This window comes from Barbus barbus, assembly GCF_936440315.1.
Source record: "Barbus barbus genome assembly, chromosome: 35".
Lineage (NCBI taxonomy): Eukaryota > Metazoa > Chordata > Actinopteri > Cypriniformes > Cyprinidae > Barbus > Barbus barbus.
This window is the reverse complement of record NC_136763.1, coordinates 26,688,892-26,698,665: the sequence shown is the minus strand read 5'-3', so window position 1 is coordinate 26,698,665 and position 9,774 is coordinate 26,688,892.

The following is a 9,774-nucleotide window of genomic DNA, read 5'->3' as shown; positions in this document are numbered from 1 at the left end:
AAAGAGCATTGGCAAAATCCAAATCCAAAGTGACTGAGATTGTTGTTTCCAGACACGTGCTGCAGCACACGCATGTTTGTATGATCACATGCACCTGAGTACAATTTACAGAGTAAATGTTTGCACATGCGACTGCTCTTGAGATCAAACACACATGCGTTCAGACCGCAGGATCCTTGACATGTTTGACGGTCAATCATCTCTCAGGCTGACTGCAGGCACTGAAATACTGCAGCAGATCATGAATCACATCAGACAGCTCAATCAGCCTGGCACTCAATTTCATTTGTGCACAGATTGCAGTTATTTACAGGAGTGATAACTGCATTCTACAACTGAAAAGTAGTGTAATCTGTCATGTGTCTTGTTTCTTGCTTTGAGCTGCATTGCATGTTCAGGAGTGACTCCTACATACACATAATAATTCAAGAGAGTCATTTGCATTTTGTATGTCGAATAAATGAGCAACATCACAAATCCTTGACTTATTGGCATGATCTGGGATGTCTTGAGCAATTTCCTATGGAAGCCTGTGTCTTGAATAAAAAAAAATAGAATTTTCATATCACCACCATTCTTAATAAAAGGGATCCTCCAGGAACCTTTAAGGTTCCTCAGAGAACCGCCCCTTTTGAAAGGGTGCTTAGAGGTTCCACAGGGTTCCGCTGGTGTGGCAATGTGAAGAAACCCAAAAGGTGCCTCCAGGAACGTTTAGTTTTTACAGTGCAGCAGCACAAAACAAGTTAGATTATGAAAAAAGTAAATCTGAAAAATGTTATATAACCAAATGCAAAGCAAGTTTCACTCCAGAAAAATGTATGTTCCAAAATCATTCTACCAAAGTGACAGCCTCATGAGTGAACGTTTAAATGTTCTGGATAATCGTAATAAGATATTGACATTTTAATGACCCTTTTCTCATTAAAACAGCATCTTTTCTCATAATAACGAGATGTTATATTGTTAAAACAGCATCCTTTTCTTTTCTGGTCATAACGAGATATGCCGTTAAAACTACATAATGATCTCCTAAAAAAACAAAAACAATTCTCGTTAAAACATTTTTAATACATGTGAAACAAATATTAAAGCTCTTTCTTTCACCTACAAACAAAAAATATGAAAAATCCAGCTTCATTTTCATTTTTCCGTTTCTCAAACAGAATGAAAGAATAATAGTAATAGGCTAATAATAAGGATAATAAACCGTTTGTCATTTCTCTTTATTTCTTTTTGCTCTTATTTCTATTTGGGGTTAAATCAAACATAAGTAATTCAAATCAAGAAATATTCCAAGCCCAGGATCAATTACTGGTTTGTTCTGATCATCTTAAATGAGTTATATCCTCTGGGTCTAAATGCAATTACTGGATAGCATTAAATTGTAGATCAATCCTAATAAACATGCTGCTACAATAAAAACAGTGACATTAAAATACATTTAAAACAGTGTATTGCTATTATCCTTCCTGCAGAAACTTCAGCAGCGTGCAGATCCTTGTTTATCTCAGGACTGTGCTGACAGCAGTGCAGACAATCGCTAAACATTTTTTACTACGAGAACAATATGTTGTTTTTTAAAAGAGAGAAAAAAATATATTGTTTTAATGACATAACGTCTCATTATTACGAGAAAAGATGACGTTTTAAGTAAAATATGTAATTTTAATGACATAACATCTCGTTTTAATATGAGAAAAGATGCCGTTTTAACAAGAAAAAGATGTCATTTTAACATCGTAACATCTCGTTATTACGAGAAAAAATGTCATTTTAACATCGTAACATCTCGTTATTACAAGAAAAAGATGTCATTTTAACATCGTAACATCTCGTTATTACAAGAAAAGATGTCATTTTAACATCGTAACATCTCGTTATTACAAGAAAAGATGTCATTTTAACATCGTAACATCTCGTTATTACAAGAAAAGATGTCATTTTAACATCGTAACATCACGTTATTACAAGAAAAGATGTCATTTTAACATCGTAACATCTCGTTATTACAAGAAAAAGATGTCATTTTAACATCGTAACATCTCGTTATTACAAGAAAAGATGTCATTTTAACATCGTAACATCTCGTTATTACAAGAAAAGATGTCATTTTAACATCGTAACATCTCGTTATTACAAGAAAAAGATGTCATTTTAACATCGTAACATCTCGTTATTACAAGAAAAGATGTCATTTTAACATCGTAACATCTCGTTATTACAAGAAAAGATGTCATTTTAACATCGTAACATCTCGTTATTACAAGACAAGATGTCGTTATTACGAGAAAAGATGTTGTTTTAATGACGTAACATCTCGTTATTACGAGAAAAGATGTCGTTTAAACAAGAAAAAGATTTCATTTTAACGACATATCTCGTTTTATTACAAGAAAAGATGTTGATTTAATAAGAAAAAGATGTAATTTTAACAACGTAATGTCGTTATTATGAGAAAAGATGTAATTTTAACGAGAAAAAGTTGTCATTTTAACAACATAACATCTCGTTATTACGAGAAAAAATTTCATTAAAATGACATGACCTCTTTATTATACGGAAGCGTATTGCATTCACTTGAGGAAAAAAAATCTACTCTGTTTTTCTGAATTAACGAGTTAATTATCTCAGAATTACAAGATAATTTTTCATGAAAAAACGTTTTTGCTGTTTTTCTGAATTAATGACTTAATTATCTCAAAATTATGAGATAATTTTTCTTGAAATAAAATGTATTTGCTCTGTTTTTCTGAATTATTGAGTTAATTATCTCAGAATTATGAAATAATTTTTCATAAAAAAAAATATTTTGTTCTGTTTTTCTGAATTAATGAGATCCCTCAAAATCCTGCCAGGAGCTCTATTTTAGCTGGATTGCATGGAAGTAAACATGTCCCGCCTTTCAAGTTTAATCCGGTTTTATTTTACTTTGGGTTTGAGGCATTGGGAGATACTGCTGTCTTTAAGTAATATAAATGATATTGTTATTAGTGCGTCAACTTTGCGCAGACACCTCAAGACTTTGCGCCTGTTCAGACGAAAAGAACATTCTGATCTGCTTGACATTGCTGTGTTTCTCCAAGATTCAGCCGCAGTTCAGAAAAACACGGTCAAGCCAGCCGTGATTGACATTATGGTGTGCGCGTATTACTATACTTACGGTAATTGCAGGTCCAACAAAGAGGGAACACGCATTCAAAGCGCTTTTCATTCTAGACGCCCAGAATTGAGATATAATGACTTTTTCCGTTATTTTTTCTGTTTGTTTTATGTACATCTGCTTAATATTCGTGTTATTTATTGCTGTCTTTGTATCTGTATTAGGCCTACTATATTCTTCTACCTGCATTTCATTGCAAGATTCGTAGAAAAGGAGATATGTGACATTAATCGATTTAGAGGGGTATTACGACCCCGTTTCTAATAAGTACAAGAAATTAATGGCCAGTTCTTAAACAGGACGTCCTACACTATATGTACACCTCATGAAACCATTTTACTGCAGCGTTTTCGAGATATGGGACATTATTACATTTTGAGGGGGATAAAGACCCAATTTCTAATAATTACAAGAAATGAATGGTCAGTTCTTATAGAGGAAGTCCCATACTATATGCACACCTCATATGAAACCATCGTAATTCTGAGATAATTAACTCGTTAATTCAGAAAAACAGAGCAAAATCTTTTTTTTCATGAAAAATTATCTCGTAATTCTGAGATAATTAACTCGTTAATTCAGAAAAACAGAGCAAACACTTTTTTTTCATGAAAAATTATCTCGTAATTCTGAGATAATTAACTCGTTAATTCAGAAAAACAGAGCAAAAACTTTTTTTTCATGAAAAATTATCTCGTAATTCTGAGATAATTAACTCGTTAATTCAGAAAAACAGAGCAAAAACTTTTTATCATGAAAAATGATCTCGTAATTCTGAGATAATTAACTCGTTAATTCAGAAAAGCAGAGCAAAAACTTTTTTTCATGAAAAAGTATCTCATAATTCTGAGATAATTAACTCATTAATTCAGAAAAACAGAGCAAAAACTTTTTTTTCAGGAAAAATTATCTCGTAATTCTGAGATAATTAACTCGTTAATTCAGAAAAACAGAGCAAAAACTTTTTTTCAAGAAAAATTATCTCGTAATTCTGAGATAATTAACTCGTTAATTCAGAAAAACAGAGCAAACACTTTTTTTTCATGAAAAATTATCTCGTAATTCTGAGATAATTAACTCGTTAATTCAGAAAAACAGAGCAAAAACGTTTTTTTCATGAAAAATTATCTCGTAATTCTGAGATAATTAACTCGTTAATTCAGAAAAAGAGCAAAAACTTTTTTTTCATGAAAAATTATCTCGTAATTCTGAGATAATTAACTCGTTAATTCAGAAAAAGAGCAAAAACTTTTTTTTCATGAAAAATTATCTCGTAATTCTGAGATAATTAACTCGTTAATTCAGAAAAACAGAGCAAACACTTTTTTTTCATGAAAAATTATCTCGTAATTCTGAGATAATTAACTCGTTAATTCAGAAAAACAGAGCAAAAACTTTTTTTTCATGAAAAATTATCTCGTAATTCTGAGATAATTAACTCGTTAATTCAGAAAAACAGAGCAAAAACTTTTTTTTCATGAAAAATTATCTCGTAATTCTGAGATAATTAACTCGTTAATTCAGAAAAACAGAGCAAAAACTTTTTTTCATTAAAAATTATCTCGTAATTCTGAGATAATTAACTCGTTAATTCAGAAAAACAGAGCAAAAACTTTTTTTTCATGAAAAATTATCTCGTAATTCTGAGATAATTAACTCGTTAATTCAGAAAAACAGAGCAAAAACTTTTTTTTCATGAAAAATTATCTCGTAATTCTGAGATAATTAACTCGTTAATTCAGAAAAGCAGAGCAAAAACTTTTTTTCATGAAAAAGTATCTCATAATTCTGAGATAATTAACTCATTAATTCAGAAAAACAGAGTAGATTTTTTTTCATGAAAAATTATCTCGTAATTCTGAGATAATTAACTCGTTAATTCAGAAAAACAGAGTAGATTTTTTTTCCTCAAGTGAATGCAATACGCTTCCGTATTATTATGACATAGTTGAGTGGAAAAAATCATGTGGGTGGCAGCAATGCGTCACCGTAGATTCATTCTTGACATCTTTCGGATACAGTATATTGTTACCATAGATATTTTTGAATGCACTTTCTAGTTATTTTTTAATTGAAGAAATATTGATGCCATTAAACTTTTGCACATGCATTGTCTGCTTTTGTAGCTAGAAAGTTCATTACATTAATTGCATGTTGCCTTTGAAGGTATTTTATTTCCCTTCTCTACTGTTAAATTAATCAGAATCAAAAACTCTGCAGACAGTGGCTGCGCAACCTGAGAAAGAAGAAACAAATCGAACCCGTGTTCTTCAGGGGGGTTCACCGGATATTCAGAATGCTGTTTTCTTGGTTCAACCTTTGCCCTTCCCTCAAAATAACTTCACCTGTCACCTCATTCCTATACATAGAAAGCAAAGGCTCTAGTTTGACCTGTTCAAGTGTTTTCATGGTGTTCTGTGGCACAGGAGTGACATCAGTCTGATCTTTATTGCGTCTTTTGCTCTTGTATCACTGTATGCAAGCCTTTAGCAGCTCAGCTGTGTGGATATAGCACATTCCTGAAGGCAAAGCCTAGTCTATAGTGTCAGCAATGATGAAAGCTCACCTCCTGCTGTGGAAGGAAGGGAAGACAGATGTTATGTTTGGAACTGTCTGGGTTCACTAGGGTTTTTATTCTTCCTTTTGCATTTAAATTCACATTTGCATGCATATAATATAATATGAACACTCTTGATCAGTCTTTTGTCACACTAGATTCTGTCCATTAAGGTCACAAAAAGCCCAGCTGGCTGAACCGAGAGTATCAAAATCCACAGAAGGACTTTTTCGCATTAACCTTTGGAATAGCCTTCCTAGCAGTGTTTGAGACCCGCGCTCCTGACGTTTGTCTAAGCTTGTGTTTACGCTGCGTCAGTGCAGGAATCAAAGCCAATTCTCAGGATCTCTGCACTGCAACAGTGATTTCACTGAGCACATGTGCGTTTCAGCAGTACCACCGCATCTAACTTTATTGACACCCCCTGTGCCTAATTATTATAGAGCCTGTATGTCAATGAGTCACTTCTACAGTTTGGTGGATTTTGAACTGAGCAGGTTTTGAAAAATCAATATATCTATACAGTGGTGTGAAAAAGTGTTGGCCCCCTTCCTGATTTTTTATTTTTTTGCATGTTTGTCACACTTTAATGTTTCAGATCATCAAACTAATTTAAATATGAATCAAAGATAACAAGTAAACACAATATGCAGTTTTTGAATGAAGTTTTTTATTATGAAGGGGAAACTAAATCCAAACCCACATGGCCCTGTGTGAAAAAGTGCTTGCCCCCTAAACCTAATAGCTGGTTGGGCCACCCTTAGCAGCAACAACTGCAATCAAGCGTTTGTGATAACTTGCAATGAGTCTGTTACAGCGCTGTGGAGGAATGGTCCACTCATCTTGGCAGAATTGTTGTAATTCAGCCACATTGGAGGGTTTTCGAGCATGAACCGCCTTTTTAAGCTCATGCCACAGCATCTCAATAGGATTCAGGTCAGGACTTTGACTAGGCCACTCCAAAGTCTTCATTTTGTTTTTCTTCAGCCATTCAGAGGTGGATTTGCTGGTGTGTTTTGGATCATTGTCCTGCTGCAGAACCCAAGTTCTCTTCAGCTTGAGGTCACGAACAGATGGCCGACATTGTCCTTCAGGATTGTTTGGTAGACAGCTGAATTCATGGTTCATTTATCACAGCAAGTCTTCCAGGTCCTGAAGCAGCAAAACAGCCCCAGACCATCACACTACCACCACCATATTTTACTGTTGCTATGATGTTCTTTTTCTGAAATGCTGTGTTACTTTTACGCCAGATGTAATGGGACACACACCTTCCAAAAAGTTCAACTTTCGTCTCGTCAGTCCACAGAGTATTTTCCCAAAAGTCTTCGGGATCATCAAGATGTTTTCTGTCAAACTGAGACGAGTCTTTATGTTCTTTTTGCTCAGCAGCGGTTTCCGTCTTGGAACTCTGCCATGCAGGCCATTTTTGCCCAGTCTCTCTCTTATGGTGGAGTCATGAACACTGACCTTAACTGAGGCAAGTGAGGCCTGTAGTTCTTTAGACGTTGTTGTGGGGTCTTTTGTGATCTCTTGGATGAGTCGTCGCTGCGCTCTTGGGGTAATTTTGGTCGGCCGGCCACTTTTGGGAAGGTTCACCAATGTTCCATGTTTTCTCCATTTGTGGATAATGGCTCTCACTGTGGTTCACTGGAGTTTTCACACAGGGCCATGTGGGTTTGGATTTTGTTTTCCCTTCATAAAAAAAACCCTTCATTTAAAAACTGCATGTTGTGTTTACTTGTGTTATCTTTGATTAATATTTAAATTTGTTTGATGATCTGAAACATTAAAGTGTGACAAACATGCAATAAAATAAAAAATCAGGAAGGGGGCCAACACTTTTTCACACCACTGTATATATATATACAGTCACGGCCAAAAATATTGGCACCCTTGGTAAATATGATCAAAGATTGCTGTGACAATTAATCTGCATTGTAAATCCTTTTGATCTTTTATTTAAAAATTCACAAAAATGTAACTTTTCATTGGATAATAAGAATTTAAAATGGGGGGAAATATCATTATGAAATAAATGTTTTTCTCTAATACACACTGGCCCCAATTAACGGCACCCTTTTATTCAATACTTTTTGAAACCTCCATTTGCCAGTTTAACAGCTCTAAATGTTCTCCTATAATGGCTGATGAGGTTAGAGAACACCTGACAAGAGATCAGAGACCATTCCTTCATCCAGAATCACTCCAGATCCTTCAGATTCACAGCTCCATGACGGTGCTTCTTCTCTTCAGTTCACCTCACTCATTTTCTACAGGGTTCAGGTCAGAGGACTGGAATGGCCAGCAGAAGCTTGGTTTTGTGCTCAGTGACCCATTTTTGTGTTGTTTTTGAGGTTTGTGTTTGGATTATTGTCCGGTTGGAAGATCCAAACATGGCCCATTATAAGATTTCTAACAGAGTCAGTGACTTATTGATTTTTTATCTGTTGGTATTTGATAGAATCCATGATGCCATGTGTCTGAACAAGATGTCCAGGACCTCCAGCAGAAATATAGGCCCACAACATCACAAATACAGCAGTATATTTCATTGTACACATGGGGTACTTTTTATCCCTGTGTTCACCAAACCCATCTTGAGTGTTTGCTGCTAAAAAGCTCATTTTTTTGTTTCATCTGACCACAGAAGCCAGTCCCATTTGAAGCGCCAGTCGTGTCTGATAACTGAATATGCTGGAGTTTGTTTTTGGATGAGTGAGGAGAATTTTTCTTGAAATCCTCCCAAACAACATGTGGTGATGTAGGGGCTGTTTGACAATTTTTTTTTAAGGTTTTCTGACCCCGAGACTCAACTATTTTCTGCAATTCTCCAGCTGTGATCCTTGGAGAGTCTTTAGCCACTCAAACTCTCCTCCTCACCGTGCATTAGGACGATATAGACACACGTCCTCTTCCAGGCAGTTTCATAACATTTTATATTGATTGGAAATTCTTAATTATTGCCCTGATGGTGGAAATGGGAATTTTTACTGCTCTAGCTCTTTTCTTAAAGCCACTTCACTAATTTGTGAAGCTCAATTATCTTTTGCTGCACATCAGAAATATATTCTTTGGTTTTTCTCATTGTGATGGATGATTAAGGGAATTTGGGCTTTGTTTTCCCTCCTATTTATATTTCTGTGAAACAGGAAGCCATGGCTGGATAATTTCATGTTCATAATCACCCTGGCGTGCTCAAAATTGTGAATATGAATGGGAATATACTTCAGAGATATTTTACTCATAAGAATTTCTAGGGGTGCCAATAATTGTGTCCAACGTGTATTTGAGAAAAACATTTATTTCATAATGATATTTTGATAATCCCATTTTAAATTCTTATTATCCAATGAAAGGTTAGATTGTTTTGTGATTTTTTTTAAATAAAAGATCAAAAGGATTAGCAATGCAGATTAATTTTCACAGCCGCCTTTGATCATATTTACCAAGGGTGCAGATATTTTTGGCCATGACTGTATATATATATATAGTCGTAGTCAGAATTATTGGCACCCTTGGTAATTATGATCAAAGAAGGCTCTGAAAATAATCATTTTGGTCTTTTATTTATGCTTCAAAACAATGTTTTATTGTTATTAAGTACAAATCATTATACATGTGTGTTAATGGGTACATCTATGCATGGAAAACTATTAAAGTTGATTAACATTGTCTGCAAAATATGCAGTGTTATTTGAATGGGTACATAAAATCCACCAAACTTTAGGAATGACCCTAATGTGTCAGATATGCTTCTCCATCATCGGGTTTCTGTGAAAGAGCATTGCATTGCTGCCATCTGTCCCATTGCTTCTCAGTACTGTTGATATATTACCTCACACAGCACCCTGGACATCAGCCACGGTCACTGGAATCAGGTCAGATCTCAGCATAACCTCCTGAAGCAGGTCAGTAAACCATGGGCTCGGATAGACAGTGTGTGTAATATCTCATGATTCGTGACAATACACTCTCCAGTTACTTCATCACTCATCAATATATGGATTCATCGGCTGCTGCTCATCTGAAGAGGTTTCCGCGTATCGCTCAGACC